Here is an 18,781-nt window from a genome sequence, read left to right on the forward strand (position 1 = left end):
CTTCTGAGCCCTGCCGTGCGCCCAAACAGTGGTTTATGACCACATATGAGGTATCGGTGTACTCAGGAGAAATTGCCCAACAAATTTTAGGATCCATTTTATCCTGTTGCCCATGTGAAAATGAAAAAATTGATGCTAAAAGAAAATTTTTGTTGTAAAAATTAAAATGTACATTTTTTCTTTCCACGTTGCTTTTGTTCCTGCGAAACACCTGAAGGGTTAATAATCTTCTAGAATGTAGTTTTGAGTAGCTTGAGGGGTGCAGTTTTCAGAATGGTGTCACTTTTGGGTATTTTCTGCCATACAGACCCATCAAAGTGACTTCAAATGTGAGGTGGTCCCTAAAAATAAAAATGGTTTTGTAAATTTTGTTGTAAAAATGAGAAATCGCTGGTCAACTTTTAACTCTTATAACTTCCTAACAAAAAAAAAATTTGTTATTTAGTAACCACTTTGTGTCACACAACTTAACAGAATAAAAATTCAAAATGTGAAAATTGCGAAGTTTTCTAAATTTGTACGAAATTTCTGATTTTTTCACAAATAAACGCAAAAATTATCGACCTAAATTTACCCAATAGGTCACGAAAAAACAATCTCAGAATCGCTAGGATCCGTTGAAGTGTTCCGGAGTTATTACCTCATAAAGGGACACTGGTCAGAATTGAAAAAAATGGCCAGGTCATTAAGGTCAAAATAGGCTGGGTCATGAAGGGGTTAAGTGTTTTTGAATATCCATATTGAATCAGGAGCCCCACATAATGCTTCATACAGTTCATAATAGCCCCATAAGATGCTCCATACAAAACACGTCCCATATAATGCTGCACAAAGGTTAATAATGGCCCCATAAGATGCTCCAAAGAATAATATGCCCCATATGCTGCTCCATAAAGGTTATGGCCCCGGCCAGCAGCACATGGAGAAAGCATAGTAGAGCTTCTCCGGTGCATACTGACCCCATAAAGCGGCACACAGCTACTTACAGCAGCGGCTCCAGACCCGACGGACAGCGGAAGGCAGTGGGAGTGTGGGGCCATGAAAGATTTACGCAGCAGCAGAGGCAGGGGGAGGAAAAGCCCCCTTAAACTCACCCAGTTCTACCCGGCAGCGGAGAGCGAGCAAAATGGCGCTGGGAAGCACAGGCGTGGCATGGAGGTACAGCGTCCAGCCGCCCCACGCATACGGGGAGAGGTAGGAGAGACTCCACGGGGGACTGCGGAGGGGAAACGCAAGGGGAGCAGCCTATGGCAGGGAGGATCATGAAGGAGCTAACCTCGGGGTCCCCACGGCTCAGGAAGACAGGGACCAGGGGGAGGACCCAGAAATCCAGCCCTAGGCCTCCCCTCCTAGAAGAGGCCTGAAGGCCACAAGCAGCCCCACCGAATACAGGCAGAGCATTGCACTAGCTACTGCTGGAGAACCATTAAATGAGCACACTATGAGACAACTTATGTCTGAAATGGGATGATTTAGCGAATCCTGCTTTGAGCAGGGGGTTGGACCAGATGGCCCAGGAGGTCCCTTCCAACTCTATGATTCTATGAAATAATGTCTACCTTTAAAAAAGACATGCAAAACATGCTTAGATCTATGCAAAGGGACATTAATGTTATAGAACGACGCACGTCCCACATAGAAGATAAGATGGCGGAGTTGACCACTGCGCATAACGAGGTGGTGAACTCAGTGGTGTCCATGGATGAAGAGGTAAATGCACTTAAAGTAGCGGATATGGAAAACAGATCTCGCCGCAACAACGTCCGTCTGAGAGGCATTGCAGAAACGGTGAAAACTGAAGACCTCAAAGAATTTCTTACTGATTATTTCTCATGCCTGTTGCCGGACACCACACAGCTTGATTTGATCATGGACAGGGCCCACAGGCTTCCCAAGCCAAACCGTCTCCCGACCGCGATACCGAGAGACGTTATAGTTCGAATCCAATTCTTTCACATAAAAGAGAAGGTGATGGAGGCTGCTCGAAACCCGCCGTCTCTGCCCGACCGCTTTAAAGATATATCTATATATGCGGATTTATCAGCTTTCACCCTAGCACGCAGGAGAGCATTTTCATCATGCACGGGGATCCTGAGGGAACACAATATCCCGTACAAATGGGGGTTCCCAGTGAAGCTGGTAACAAAAGATGGGCGCAAGCATGTGGTGAACAACCTGGAGCAAGCTTTACGCCTTTGCAAGGAATGGAATCTTCCTTTCAACGCTAGGGAAGGCGAACAAAGAAACCCACTACCACGACCAATTTTGGAGGAATGGTCCCAAGCGTGATCAGCATGCAACGAGGAACTGGTTTAGTCTCACGAAACAGGATATGGAGGCCTGGAGGGGTCCTCTGTTAGTTAACACTTTTCAGGGGAGCCCTTATGGTTTTGTTTTTTGGTTATACAAGTTGAGAGCAGCAAGCCCCTTTGGGGAAAGACAGTCCGGGTCTGAGAAGCCGGGGGTCACTTATGGCAGGACCCCATCGGATACGGCTATCGGGACTTGGACATGGATTATTTACCAGGATTTTCTGACCTCCTGTTTTTGTTTTTTTCTTCACACTGAGATCTTACATGCAACCTTTTTGATTTTTCATTTTTTCTTATTTTTTATGGTTTTATTTTCTGTTTTTCTCCGGAACCGGTACTTTTTCTGTTTTCGGTTCATTTTTGGGACATATGTCAGAGCCCAGGCCGCATCTGGTCCGTTAGGCTTCTGCTGGGCTCCTGATACCCGTGACAGGCAGCCTGCACGGGCTCCCTGTATTTGTGCCTTTGAGAGCATAGTTATTAGTTTGAATGTTATTTGTGTTTGTGCTTATTTTTTTCTTTATCCACAGTGCCAGCATTTTCCAGTCGGATCTACAGGGGTGGTAAAGGGGGGCGAGAAGCAATTTGAACAAGCAATGGCCGTGGGCACCAGTGTCCCGGATGAGTATGAGATTGTATGTTTGACACCATGTTCTGTAGGCCCACACATGGGAAGAGGGACAAAACAAGTACAGCAGGTCCCAAAAAACTACCATAGGAGAAAAAACGCGGTAAATGAGTATGACACTAAATTAGTCTACCCCACCAGTACACCCAAGACAAGGGGGATAAAATATACACAGCAGAGACACTCAGCAATCTTGACCACATTCATAGATGGTGATTAAATTCTTATCTGTGAATGCCAAAGGCCTAAATTCCCCATACAAGAGGTCAATCTTATGGAAAGAAGCACTGAGGAACAATGCAGACATATTGTGTGTACAGGAGACTCATTTAAACAGTGAAGACACAAGTAGATTAAAACATAAAAGGCATGTCACACTAAGAGATATCGCTAGCAATATCGCTATAACTAGTGACGTTATAGCGATATTGCTAGCGATATCTCTGTGTCTGATACTTACCTCCGACCGCTCCCCCGCTGGTTATCGCTGATGGCGCGAGAACGTTCAGGACTGTTTCTCGTCGTCAGCTTCCTGTGGCGCTTCCTGCTGTGAGGACGAGCGACGCGTGGAGCCGGGCGGGAGGACGCAGGATCGCCTGGTGTGACAGGTAAGTAGCGACCCCCGTCCCCAGCGATGTCGCTAGTGAGATCTGCCTATGTGGCAGCTCACTAGCGACCACTTAGCGATGTACCAGCGATCCTGACCGCGTCATATCGCTGGTCGGGATCGCTGGTACATCGCTAAGTGTGACAGTACCTTAAAAGATTCCCACACGTGATTCTGGCGCCGGATAGAAAAAAAGGTGAGGTGTCGATCGCAATAAGGGACTCGGTGGCCTTTTCCCAAACCAACCAAATTATAGATCCTCATGGAAGATACATTATATTGCAATGTTTAATCAACAATATCCCATACACGTTGGTAACCATATATGTCCCCAACAAAGGAGAATATACTCACATCAAGAAGACAATAGTAAAAGCCATCAAAGTCAAGAAAGGCTCTCTAATACTAGTAGGGGATTTCAATGTAGCATTGAGGCCCAACATGGATTCCACATCTAGATTGAATAAACTCAACCCTAGCCCACTTACAAAACTGTTTCACATGCAAGAATTATACGACATTTGGAGACTAAAAAACCCATCCACACGAGATTACACGTTTCTTTCCCACCCGCATAATACCTACACGAGAATTGATTTTTTTCTAGTCGATAAAACAGTAATCCCACGAGTGTTAACTGCCAAAATAGGAAATATAACTTGGAGCGACCATGCTCCTATCACATTAGAAATAGAGGAGAAGCACGAAACAGATAGATCTCCAATTTGGAGGCTTAACACCTATATCCTGAACCACCTCACTTATGCATCACAACGCAACAATCCATCCACGATTATTTTATACAAAATGACAACGGAGAAGTATCGGACACAACTCTATGGTGTGCACATAAGGCGGTCATGAGGGGGCATTTTATAAAACAGGCCTCTCACTACAAAAAAAATATGCAAACTGCAGTAAATGATATCCAAACCAAGTTGGGAAGTTTACATAGAATGCACAAGCAATCCTAATCACCCACAAGAGCGGCAGAGATTTCAGATCTACACAAACAGCTACATGAGCTTAATTTACACATACGAGCAGGCCCTCAAAAAAATCAAAATGAAATATTATTGGCATGGAAATAAATCCGGGGAATTATTGTCGAAACAGGTGAAAATACGCGCGGCAAAATCCCGTATCCCATATTTAAATGGCCCCAATAAGGGAAAAATAATAGACCCTCAGCGAATCGCAAACGAATTTGCTAATTATTATGAAACCCTATACAACTTAAAAGGAGATGACCGAACCCACCAACCAAGTGATGCAGAAAGAGGGACATTCTTAGACTCAGTAAGCTTACCAACATTATCACCCACACAGAAAGAAACCCTATCTCAGGCACTCACAATGTTGGAAATTCATAGAGCTATTGATACCTTGAAATTACATAAGGCCCCAGGACCAGATGGCATTCCAAACGACTGCTATAAAAAGTATAAAAACTCAATTTCCCCTTTCTTGGTGAGAGTGTTCAACGAGGCTACCAAGAACAGTGCCTTCCCAGTAGAAATGCTGAACGCTCATATTATTACCTTGCCCAAGCCAGGAAAGGACCCAGACACACCAGCGAACTTTCGGCCAATTTCGCTCTTGAATACGGACGTCAAATTATTTGCTAAAGCACTGTCTCTAAGGCTCCTGCACATCCTTCCCAAGCTGGTCCACTGGGATCAAGTTGGATTTGTCAAAAATAGACAAACCAGTGACGGAACCAGACGCCTTATCGATTTAATTGCTGAGGTGGAGGGGGGTCGAACGCCTTCGCTGCTCCTGTCACTGGACGCGGAGAAGGCGTTTGACAGAATCCACTGGGGATTTATGGAGAGGACGCTTAGATACTTTGGTTTTGGGGGACCCATTCTATCTTCCATTATGGCACTATATTCTGGGCCCTCGGCCCAGGTATATGCAAACGGGTACCTGTCTCCGGGTTTTAACATCACAAATGGAACGAGGCAGGGGTGCCCTCTCTCCCCATTGATATTCGTCCTATTGATGGAACCGTTTGCCCAAGCTGTAAGAATGGAGAAAGAAATTTCCGGGATCGGCGTGGGCGCTGTGGAGAGTAAAATAGGTCTATTTGTGACGACGTCATACTATGCGTCAGGAGTCCTGAGGTCTCCCTGCCCCATATATTCAGACTAATTACCCAATTCGGGCAAGCTAGCTATTATAAAATTAATTTAAGTAAATGTTTAATTCTTGATATGGGCATCCCACAGACCACAAAAACAGAAACTAATGGAACAATATCCACTGACTTGGAAGGCTGACACAATTCCATACCTAGGGATTCAATTAACTTACCCGATCATAAACCTGGGGAAAATAAATTATGCACATTTATTGCAAAATATCCATAAGGAAATACAATCATTTCCCAAGGCAATGATATCCTGGTTAGGCCGGATATCAGTGGTAAAAATGATGGTATTACCACAAATTTTATATTATTTTCGCAACCTGCCTATCCAAGTTCCACTGCATACCCTCCACAGGCTCCAATCAGCTTTAATGAATTACATATGGAACCAACAAAGAGCAAGAGTATCAGCGAAATTCTTGTTCATGCCAATAAAATTTGGGGGGCTAGGATGCCCATGTGTACGCGCATACTACCGAGCCACGATGCTAGATCAACTAAGATACTGGTGGGATGGGAACTCTCCAAAGACCTGGGTAAAATTGGAAGCGCAAATAGTGGGGCACCCCTCTATGGCCTCATATGTGGCACCTCCGTTTGGCCAAAAAAGAGCAATTGCCAGGACACCCCACAATACGAGCAGGCGCGAACACTTGGTTAATGCAGACGATAGGGCAGAAATTACTCCCCACGAGAATACATAAGCTCCCAATGAATATTGTGGGTAACTTGATCCAAAATATAGATTTGGGAGACTGGATCTCAAAAGGAATAACTAAAGTAGGAGACATTATGAACACCTTGGAACTTAGACCGTTTGGTGATCTCGTTAGCGTTTTTGGGGTAAACAAGAGGGACTTTTACAAATACCTCCAAATCAGACACTTATTATCAAGTGTTAAAACAGAACAACAGGAGTTGGTCTCACCATATGAAAATTTATTTGAGGTTAAAGACACAAAAGGGGGAATATCAAGGGCGTATGAGGTCCTGAATGACACACGCAGCCCGCACTCCCTACCTTTTGTGGGGAAATGGGAAATTGATTTGAAAACAAAATTCCGGGAAGAACAATGGGATTACTCTTTTCAAATACACAAAAAATGTCTCACTGTATTAATCACTTGGAAACATCAAGGAAAATTCTATACAGATGGTATTATACACCAGCACGCTTACAGAAAATATATCCTCAAATCTTAACACGTGTTGGAGGTGTAACAAACAGCCGGGCTCATTGCTTCACATCTGGTGAGAGTGTGAGCTGATTCAACCAGTTTGGACAGAGACACAACAGTGCTTAAGCTCGATACTGGGTTACAGTGTGGAGCTGGGGCCCGAAACTGCCTTGCTGTCTATAGGTCTGGAAGACATGGACCACAACGACGTAATAATAACGATACAATTCTTGACAGTGGTAAGAGTGTGCACTGCGAGCAAATGGAAAACATCGGGTGAAAACATCGCAGGTACCGACTGCTCAAGAACTAAGGGCCAAGATGCGACATAATTGCAGTATGGAGAGGATGATAGCAATCAGTAACAATAGAGGGTACAAGTTTGAAGTCACATGGGGGAAGTGGTTGGATTACTCCGATTCCAGGTGAGATTAGGAAAAGGGGAATGCTGGTGCTCGCGTCCATCTGGTGTCAAAGTAGAGGTACAATCATTGGGGTTTCGATGTTACATATTGATTGTTAATATTTGGAAACTGGAAGTCAGAATATAGACAATTATTTACTATTAAGGATAACCGACTGGACAAAAATGAAAATGAATAATACTACCCATAATTTGTATGTTCAATTTTTATTGTTATAATTCAATAAAAACTTATGGTTTAAAAAAGGTTATGGCCCCAAAAGATGCTCCACAGATTATGCCCCATATGCTGACCCTATAAGATGCTCCATAGATTATGCCCCCATAAGATGCTCCATAGATTATGCCCCTATAAGGTGCTCCATAGATTATGCCCCATATGCTGCCCCTATAAGATGCTCCATAGATTTTGCCCCCATGTGCTGCAGCTGCTGCATTTAAAAATAAAATGACATACTCACCTCTCAGTCGCTGGGGCCAGTTGCCAGTGTCACTGTTGGCACCTGAGATACTCACCTGTCCCCCGGTCCATCGCTGCTTGCTGCTGTCTGGCATGTCATGTCAGTGACATTCAAACTGCAGGGGGCGCGGCACGCACTAAACACGTCACCGGGCCCTCTGCTGTCTGAACGTCACTGACAGATGACGTGCCAGACAGCAGCAAGCAGCGATGGACCTCGGACAGGTGAGTATCGCTATACTTACCAGTCCTGGCACGGTCTCTGCAGCCCCCAGCTTCTCCGCGATCTCCCTTCCGTCCTTCAGCGGTCACGTGGTACTGCTCATTACACTCATGAATATGCGCATATTCATGAGTTTAATGAGCGGTACCATGTGACCGCTGAAGGACGGAAGGGAAATCACGGAGAAGCTGGGGGCTGCAGAGACCGTGCCAGGACGGGTAGTATGATATGACAGCCCCGCCCCTCCCTGGTGTATATGTCTCGAATATAAGCCGAGGGGGATTTTCAGTCCAAAAAAATGGGCTGAAAATCTCGGCTTATATTTGAGTATATTTAAAATACAAATATGATTCCTATATGGGTTAAGTCCTATTTATGAATGTATAAATGATTTGAGTTTTGGAGGCGAAATGCTCCCTTCATAAAAAACGGAGGAATTCCGTGATTTTCACAATTTCACTTTGTTAGGAATTTTCTTTTCCCGTTTACATAAAAAACACATGGGCCATGCACACAATGAACAAGTCTGTAGGACAGTGTTCACACCACCAAAAGACTGAAACACCGAAAATCAGTATAACGTATAAAAATACTCTGTTGTAAAAAAGTAACAGTAAACAGCAAGTGCTAGTAAAAAGATAACAAAACAGGGTATTTGGTTTATACGTTGTTACGGAGACTTCTGTGCTGTAATACCTCTTACATTACCACCCCGTGTTTCAGGAGGTCCACTCTGCTTCTCCACACTTCTGGATGAAGGACTCTGGCTCGAAAGGCTTTGTAACATGGGAACATATAAAAGATCACTGCTTCTCCATGTATTTCCAGTGTGACAACATTTTACTCACCGGTCTCAGAATATATATATATATATATATATATATATATATATATATATACACACATACAGAAGACAGGACAATCAATATGTGGCGGGCCAGTAGATAACAGGCTCCAATTAAAACTCCAGACATACATTACAATAGCCGCAGGTGGCCGGCGACACCCGATCATTTACCGTGGGATTTACAAAGGTAGGTGGGGGGGGGGGGAAGGTCAGAAGTGGTATATCTCATTTACCTCTGCCCAGGGGTCGCAGCCGGTCGGTTGCTGCATTAGGCTACTTTCACACTAGCGTCGTGTGACGTACGTCGCAATGCGCCGTTTTGGAGAAAAAACGCATCCTGCAAAGTTGCCCGCAGGATGCGTTTTTTCTCCATAGACTTGCATTAGCGACGCATTGCGACGTATGGCCACACGTCGCATCTATCGTGCGACGGATGCGTCATGTTTTGGCGGCCGCGACGCACAAAAAACCGTTACATGTAACTTTTTTTGTGCGTCGCGGCCGAAACTCCGACCCCTCCTCCCTGGACATTACAATGGGGCAGCGGATGCGTTGAAAAACTGCATCCGCTGATCCCGTTGTGCAAATCTTTCACAACGTGCGTCGGTACGTCGGCTCGACACATTGCGACGGGCCCGTACCGACGCAAGTGTGAAAGTAGCCTTAGGGGTATGCATCTCACATTGCACCTATCATACATGCATGTCCTATTCGGGGTGCTGGAGGGTTCTGTAACATACGTTTTTTGCAAACAATGTATACTAAGCTGCTCTACCAAACGTCAAGGTATACCCATATCAGAGTAGTCCCTAACCGGTGTATTTAAAACCCTGAACATGTGTATAGTACCTATATGAGCAGGATTCAGACAGGTAATGTCTGATGTGGACACGCTGTGGAAGATGGCTTTATATGTGCATAGCAGCCCACATATAAAGCAGCCTTCCACAGCGTGTCCACATCGGACATTACCTGTCTGAATCCTGCTCATATAGGTACTATATACATGTTCAGGTTTTTAAATACATCGCTTAGGGACTACTCTGATTGGTATTCCTTGGCATTTGGTAGAGCGACTTAGTATACATATTTTGCAAAAAAGGTATCAACCAAATACCCTGTTTTGTTATCTTTTTACTAGCACTTGTTGTTTACTGTTTCATTTTTACAGTATTTTTATGTTTGTTATACTGTGTTTTTCGGGTTTTTCCTGTTTACAGTACAGAATATAGTAAAATGAATGGCGTCACTGAAAACCACAACTCGCCCTACAAAAAAAACAAACCCTCACACAGCTATGTCGATGGAAAAATAAAACTAAGTTATGGCTCTTTAAAGTGTAAAAAAAAAACCTAAATACATGGCTGCTAGTGATGAGCAAGCATGCTCGGGTGTGTTCAAGTCCCCCCGGCTGCATGATTCGTGGCTGTTAGACAGCTGCAACACATATGCGGATTGCCTGTGATCCGCGCATGTGTTGTGGCTGTCTAACAGCCTTGGGGACTTGGAACATATTACTAGAGCACACCCGAGGTACTCGGACAACATGATATCCACACACGCTGGCTCGTCACAACAAATGGCTGCATCATTAAGGAGTAGTCATGAGCAAACGTGCTCGGAAAATGGGTTATCAGAGTATTTCAGCATGATCAGATAATATATTCGAGTCCCTGTGGCTACATGTTTTGCATTTGTGAGGGTATGTGCACATGTTCAGTAATTCGCAGCGCTTTGGACGTTCCACATGTCCTCTGCGTCTAAAGGGCTAATGGCTATTAAACGCAGGTGAATCAGCGTTCACTGAACCGTGTGAATTCACATTGTACGGGTGAAATTTATTTTGCGGAGGTTTGTGTCATCAAGATAAAAGTCATAGTTACTCACCGGTTAACGGTATTTTACGGAGTCCATGACACCACCACATGATAGAGGGAATCCGCCCTCCAGGAACAGGAAATCCTATAGATACATAAGGGCGGCACCTCTCCCACGCATCAGTTGGTTTACAGAGCACAAGAGGACCGCAATGGTTAATAGCATAGTTTATATACAATACTCTACACGACTATTAATTACCCGTGTACATGTAAGAGGAAGAAGTGCACACCCAAATTAAACTAAAGGGAGGGAATATACCGGTGCTGTCATGGACTCCGAAAAATACCGTTAACCGGTGAGTAACCACGACTTTATTCGGTCGTCCATGACCGCACCACCTGAGAGAATTACAGAGAGTAATAATTACTTTAGGGAGGGACTACAGCCTGCAGAACCCTAACACCAAAGGAGAGGTCTGAGGAAGCACCCAGGTCTAGTCTATAAAAGTTATAAAAGGTGCTCGGAGAGGACCAAGTAGCTGCCTTACATATTTGATCAATTGAGACCTCCGATCTCTCTGCCCACGAAGTTGCCATGGCCCTGGTGGAATGCGCCCTCAGCTTGCCAGGGGCCGGTTTGCCTTTTGAGGTGTATGCTAATGAAATGGCCTCCGTAATCCATCTTGCTATCGAACTTTTTGAAGCCCTAAGGCCCTTTCTAGTGCCCTGATAGGAAATAAGGCATTATCTTTTTTCCAGGGGTCGGTAACTGCCAGGTACTCTAGGAGACATCTCCTAACGACTAGCGTGTGTAATTTCCTTTCCTTATCGTTCTTGGGATTAGGGAGAAAGGATGGAAGAACTATCTCCTGAGTTCTATGGAAACTGGAGGCTACTTTAGGCAGGTATGCCGGATCGGGTGTAAGAATTACCCTATCATCCCTAAATTGTATGTAAGGAGGGAGTCTAGATAGTGCCTGGATGTCACTCACTCTACGGGCAGATGTCAACGCCACCAGGAGAGCCACTTTAAGGGATAGGTTTCTCGTGGAAGCTGATGATATAGGTTCAAACGGGGCCTCCGTCATGGCCGTGAGGACTAGGTTTAGATCCCATGGCATAAATTTAGTCCTCACTATCGGTCTGGACCTGCCTGTTGCTTTAGTAAACCTATTGATCCAATGGTTGCTGGCGATGTTGCAGTTGAACAGTGGCCCAAGAGCCGACACCTGTACCTTGAGGGTGCTGGTGGAGAGTCCCATATCCAGACCTTTTTGCAAGAACTCTAAGATCTGCGCTATGGGAGTGGACTGTCCAGCTACTACACCTGAGGTCTGAAGGAATTTTTTCCAGATCCTCACGTAGATTTTTGTTGTAACCGGCTTTCTGCTTCTAAGCAGGATGTTAATTAGGGCCGGGGAAAAATCTCTCTCTTTTAGCAGTGCCCGTTCAAAATCCACGCCGTCAGATGTAGGCCAGCTACCTAAGGATGATAATCTGGGCCCTGGGACAGGAGGTCTGGGATGTTGGGTAGGACCCAAGGGTCGGATACCGACATGGTCCTCAGGCATGAGAACCATGCCCTCCTGGGCCAAAACGGGGCAATCACTATAATCTTCGCTTTGTCCTTCCTGACTTTCCTCATTACCAGGGGTAGTAAAGCCAAGGGAGGGAAGGCGTATGCTAGCCTGAAGTCCCATTTGATTAGAAGAGAATCTACTGCCAGAGGGTTCTCCCTGGGATTCAGGGAGCAGAACCGAGGCACCTTCCTGTTCTCTCTGGTGGCGAAGAGGTCCACTTCTGGCAGTCCCCATTTTTGTACTATCTGGTTGAAGATGGACGCTTTTAAGGACCATTCTCCTTGCTTTTGGAGGTTGCGGCTTAGGAAGTCTGCCATGGTGTTTTCCTTGCCTTTTATGTGCAGAGCTGTTAAAGACAGGAGATGTTGCTCTGCCCACTGGAACAGCCGTTCTGCTACCTCCATCAGGGGCTTGGACCGAGTGCGCCTTGGTGGTTGATGTAAGCCACGGTGACCTGATTGTCGGAGAATATACGACCATGGTGCCCCTGTAGATACATAAGAAGGTTTTTAACTGCCTCCTCTACGGCTGTTAGTTCTTTCAGGTTGGAGGACATTTCCAACTGATGACTATCCCATACATCCTGAATCAAGGTTTCCCCCATGTGGGCCCCCCAACCCGTAGTGCTTGTGTCCGTGGTGACTACCCGGGTTATGTTATATTCCCAGGGTGCCCCTCTGGCTAGATTGTTGTCGTCTAGCCACCATTCAAGGGATGTCAAAGTCTGTTGGGACAGCGTCAACCGGCCTTCTAGATTCCCGCCCAGGATTTTTTGGTGGCGTAAGACCTCGCTCTGTAGCACCCTTGTGTGGAACTGGGCCCACCGGACCGCGGGGATGCAGGATGAGAGAGAACCCAGGAGGGACATCGCCTTCCTGAGAGACATGGTGGGGTTATTGGAGGCGTTCAAGACCTGCTGACGTAGGCGGACCAATTTTTTGGGAGGAAGACGACATTCCTGATTCTGCGAATCAAGGATTAAGCCCAAGAACTGCTGGACCTTCATGGGCTGTAGACGGGATTTCTTGATGTTTAATAGCCACCCTAACCTTTCCAAAGCCAATTTTGCTTTCTGCAATTGATCCAGACAATGGACTGCTGTTTTTCCTACAATAAGGAAGTCATCCAGGTAGGGGATTACTAGGATGTCTGCCTCCCGCAGATGGGCCATAACCTCCGCTATAACTTTAGTGAACACCCGGGGGGCAACTGCTATACCAAAGGGAAGGGCGACATATTGGAAATGCTTTAACGACCCCTCCAAATGAACTGCCACTCTAAGGAAACGCTGATGAGACGCATAGATGGGTATATGATAATAAGAGTCCTTTAAATCCAATACCACCATAAAACAATTTTCAAACAGCAACTTTATTGTGGAGCTGATCGTTTCCATTTTAAAGGGTCGAATGACTAGGTATCTGTTAAGCGCCTTTAGATTAATTATGGTCCTGTAGGAATTATCCGGTTTACGGACCAAAAATAGGGGGGGGGGGGGGGGGGAGGGAGTAGAAGCCTTCGCCCTTCTCTGCCTCTGGTATCTTTATCAGTACCCCCTTCTGGCATAGTTCAATAACTTCGGTTTCTAGGGCAGTCTGTTCCGTCAAGGAAGACCTAAGCGGAATGGCTCTAAAGCTGCTCTGGGGGACACGGACAAATTCGAGCTTTAGGCCTGCGGCCACCAGCCCCAGGATCCAGTTACTGTTCGAGATCCGCGACCAGGCTGAGTAGAAGGCCGATAGCCTACCTCCCACCGGGGCCTCTAGTCATTGGGGAGGTTTCTTGGACTCACGGGATGCTTCTTGGCGTCCCCCTCCAAACATAAAACCGGTACCTTTTCTTTTCTTATCTTCCCATCTGCCTCGGTCCCTGGACGACCTCCTCCGAAAAAATCTCTTCCTAGCAAAGGGACGCCTATAGGAAGTGGTGGACTGGGTAGGGAAGGGAATTTCTTTTTATCATCGCCAGCCTTCTCCAGGAGTTCATCACATGGGATGGAGCAAAGCCAGGATCTGGCCTGGATATCCCCGGGCCAGCATTTCAGCCATATAGCCCGTCGGGCTGCATTTGATTGCCCTGCGGCCCTTGCAGCCATCCTCGCAGAGTCTGCTGAAGCGTCGGCTAAAAAAAGCTGCCGCATCCTGGATGGTAGGTAGCGTTTTTAAGATAGATTCCTTCGAGGCTCGGTCCACTAGCTGTGTTTCCAATTGGTCCAGCCAAACCATCATAGATCTGGCCGTGCAGGTAGCTGCGACCGCCGGTCTCAGGGCGTCAGCCGACATTTCCCATGTGCCTTTCAAGTAGGAGTCCGCCTTTTTATCCAGCGGATCCTTCAAAGAGACCATGTCGTCAAAGGGAATAGTGGATTTCTTGGACGTTTTAGCTACTGCTGCATCCAATTTCGGGGCTTTGTCCCACTTATTCACCACAGGCTCCTCAAAGGGATATCGCCGTTTAAAGGCTGGTGGTAAGGAGCCTTTTCTTTCAGGTTTCCTCCATTCTCTATTAATCAAACTTTGGACCTTGTCGTTTAACGGGAACGACTTACGTTTCTTGGGATCTAAACCCCCAAACCTTAGGTCCTGTTGCTGACCGTTCAGGTCTGGCGTCTGTTACCCCCATGGTAGCCCTGACTGCCTTGACTAGTTTGTCCACTTGGTCAAGACCGAGGCAGAAACGGCTGGCGTCTTCCTCTGAAGAGGACGCGGATGCGGAGGTGGAGGGTTCTGAGGAGTCTTTGTTCCCTCTAGGGTCTGCTGAAGAGCCTGACTCTGAGAAGCTTGCCCTCTTTCTCTTCTTAGACGACTCCCCCTGGGGTACGGATTTTAGGGCTTTAACCCCCGCTCTGATTATTTCCCTTAGACTTGTAGCGAAGTCAGGGGTCTCTTCTGCCACCTACAGGAGGGGGACAGAGCAAGGAAGTATGCTAGTAATTTTTTGGGACTACGCCCCCCCATTCTCCTCTTTTTTTTTTTTTTTTTTACCATCTGCCGTATGCATGACTGGCACAGCCTCTTAGGGTAGGCATCCGGCAAGGGGCATTTACAAAGGGCACATTCCCTGTTTTTTGCCTTGTCAGTACATTTCTTCCCCTATAGGAGGAAAAACATAAGGGGGACACTGCGTCAGGGCACATTCACGAAGATCTCTTACCCTGAGCAGAAGGCGTATGTACCGGATCACGGGGGGGGGCGAGCTGGATCCTTCGGCCTGGAGGAACTTCTATGGCTGGATTGTCCAGTTCGTTTCTTCTTTTGCTGGGAGCTGGTTTGGGACCTCTCTGAGGTACGTTCCTGCTCTTTGTCCAGCTGGGGCACGGGAGCTTCCTGCTCGTCCATCCTGCATCCGAACTGAAGCCGCTCGTCAGTGCCTCTGTGCCCTTTTTCTTCCCCCCGGTAATCCGGATTCGCAGGTGACGTGGTCAGGGGCTGATTTTTGCCCCCCCTCCCCCGTTTTCCCCGATGTCCCTCCGTCTGCGTGCCCCACCCCCACCGCTCTGCCGGCGCCGCTGCGCCCGGCGACACATGGGGAGAGGGGAAAACGCCGGCACCCGACTTCCAGTCCGGCGCCGCTGGCCCCGCCACATCCGGTCCGGGCGCAGGAGGAAGCGCAGGCCGCCAGCGCCACCGGCCCCCCGCAGCGTCACCTCCAGCCTGGGCGCGCGCGAGCACGCGCAGGCCACCGGCCCGGTCCCCGCCGCGTCACCTCCGGTCTGGATGCGCGCGAGGACGCGCTGACCAACAGCGCCCCCGCCCCCGGTCTGGGCGCGCACGAGGACGCGCAGGCCCCCAGCGCCATGGTGGCGCCCGACACACAGCACCCCGGACGTCGCCGAGGCGCAGCCGCACGCCCCCGACTGCGATTTGGGGCCGAGGGGAACCGCACCGTGAACCAGGACCGGGATCAGGGGAGGGAGAGGCCATACTTACCTGTCGGCGCCAGCCCAGGAGACGGGCATCCGCGGGACCCCGCTCTCACCTGCCCCGCACACTGACGTGGAACCCTGCGCGGGCCACCGTGGCGCTTCCAGGGGACTCCGCACTGCCCGAGGTAGGAGACACCCCCCCCCCCGCTACCTGAGTCGGACAGCCGGCCTGGGGATTCCTTCGTCCATGATGGCATGATCTGTAGGGAATCCTGTCCTCCAGGAACAGGAAACCAACTGATGCATGGGAGAGGTGCCGCCCTTATGTATCTGTAGGATTTCCTGTTCCTGGAGGGCGGATCCCCTCTCTCAGGTGATGCTGTCATGGACGACCGAATAAAAGGCATGCTGCTGTCTGGAAAGATGTGCCGCAATTCCGTCTTCTCAGGTGAGTCGTGAGCGTCTCTGGACGCATAATGGACATGGGATTTCTTGAAATCCCATCTACTATGCTGTAACAGCTGGCCACTGCACAAGTACGCAGCGTCCAAACCGCAGCATTTACTGACCTTGTGCACCTACCCTTTTACAGCCTCAACATACACGGGGACTACCAAATAAGCAGACAATCTTCACTTGCGTTATGGCTAACAGACACAAAACATGCAGCCTCATGGACTGGAATATATTATCCGAGCACGCCCAGACTCGCTGATAACACGGTATCCGAGCATGTTCGAGTTAAAAGTATATTACAAACTATGGTGGCCAGCACAGAAACAGTGTGTAAATATACACAATTGCCTTTCTTTATTGGATCCCTGTATGTGCAAACCTACAAGCCTAATATTTATTTAGGAGGCTTATACGGTAGTGGATACTGCGCAGAGGTGACCAGGAAGGGCAGACAGGCAAAGCTCCCATTATATGACAAAGGTCAGCCACCCGTGACATCAGTGCTTACAGAAACCAGTCGGTCTGGTGTACAGCACTTCTGCAGAATCAGGGCTACGCACCTTCAGAAATGTCATTCCTGTCTATCTGAAGACATGTGAAGGCTCTTCAGAGAATATAGCTAATTGTAAGAAAAAACAACATTATAACTTCATGTTAAATAAAAAAACAAAAACACATTATATACAGGGCAAAAGCATGAGAAGAGCAGCCACATGAGTGACATGTCAGCCACATATCCTTGTCCTGGGGTTCAGCAGTGGAGAGACACCTAGAACAGCCCTTCCTTCCCCTCCAGCTATGGTATTACATAGGCCATCAGGTGTGGCAGGTGCATGGGCTTCGTAACATGGCGACAGGATATTCTGGTCTCTGCCTGGCTAGGAGAATCACAGCGTGTACAGTACAATATAGAAACACTTGGGTCTAGCACTGATGGCCTATCCTGTGGTCACACCATACTGATGGTCTAGCCTTAGGAAAGCTTCTATACAGCCAGCTATATTAGGGCTTGTGTACTTGTTGACTTGCAGGTTTGGTTCACAAAATAATCTGCTGCGTGTCGATTCTCTGAGCCTTTTTCACCATTGACTTCACTCAAATCAGTTAAAAAAAAAAAAAAACGAAGGGCAAAAACGCATCAAAAGGGCAGCTGCATTTTTCCTGCTAAGAGATGCAGAAATTTCTGCATCCATTTATTCATCGTGTGCACATAGCCTTAATGTGCAGCTGCTTGAGGTTTTCTAGCACTCCCATGTATTACACCTTGACATTTGGTCTTGCCTGACGTTGGCTACATTACGATTAGGATAAGTCACAACAATGAGATCGGTGGAGACTGACACTCTGCACCCATAGCATACAGCGGGTATTTGCCCCAGCAGCTGGATGTAATCATGATGATCAGAGCTGTTCTGCAGGACCCAGCAGCGGGTGCTACACACTGAATTGAGCGGAGCTTTGCAGCTCTGACATAAGTGTTTACAGTGATAACGGTCAGAGCAAATAGCCGGTAATTGGGGGGAGCGAAGCGTTGGACCTCACCGATCTCAGATTGATGAAATAATGTCAGTGTTTGTGTGACCAGGTTCCCCGCATCATGTTCCCACATGCTTTATGCATCCATTAGCCCTCTGTGTCTGTACTGTTACACACTGGTCCATACAATCAGGGCAATTGTTACCACCCACCTTTCGTGTCTCCCTCTTTCCTCATAGATTGTAAGCTTGCGAGCAGGGCCCTCATTTCTCTTGGTATCTGTTATGATCTATGTGATTATTATGCTGTAATGTCTTTTGTCTGTGCGAATCCCCTCCGAAATGTAAAGTGCTGAGGAATATGTCGGCGCTATAGAAATAAAATTTATTATTGTTATTATCAGACACAGGTAGGTCAATAATATTGGATCTGGGGGTGTCCAACACGCTGCACCCCCACCAATCGCCTCTTATCACCTCCAGTTGTGTGAGATTAGATTCCGTCTAACCTGTGTTTTCATCATTTACACCTGTTTCTGGGATTTCTGGTCCAGTGGGCAGTCTTACAGTGACTCCTATCAAATAAAGCTGTCAGTGACAGAACTGGCACCCTGGACCAAAGACCCCAGAAATAGCAGAGAATTAAATGATGAAAACAATGAATCCCACAAAACTATATATGAAACTACTCCACTCCCCCTGCCCTACAACATGGCGCCTGTGGATTGGGCAGCATTTTCATGGCGACGGGCTC

The 18,781-nt window shown here is 47.2% G+C and overlaps 1 protein-coding gene across 9 annotated transcripts in view; it reads right to left on the bottom strand.

Moving 5' to 3' along the window:
• TMEM181 (transmembrane protein 181) overlaps positions 1–18,781 on the bottom strand; it is a 527,451-nt gene that overhangs the window by 440,157 nt on the left and 68,513 nt on the right. The window lies entirely within an intron of this gene.

This window comes from Dendrobates tinctorius, unplaced genomic scaffold, assembly GCF_039654945.1.
Source record: "Dendrobates tinctorius isolate UK_male_01 unplaced genomic scaffold, ASM3965494v1 ptg000181l, whole genome shotgun sequence".
In the NCBI taxonomy this organism is placed as follows: Eukaryota; Metazoa; Chordata; class Amphibia; order Anura; family Dendrobatidae; genus Dendrobates; species Dendrobates tinctorius.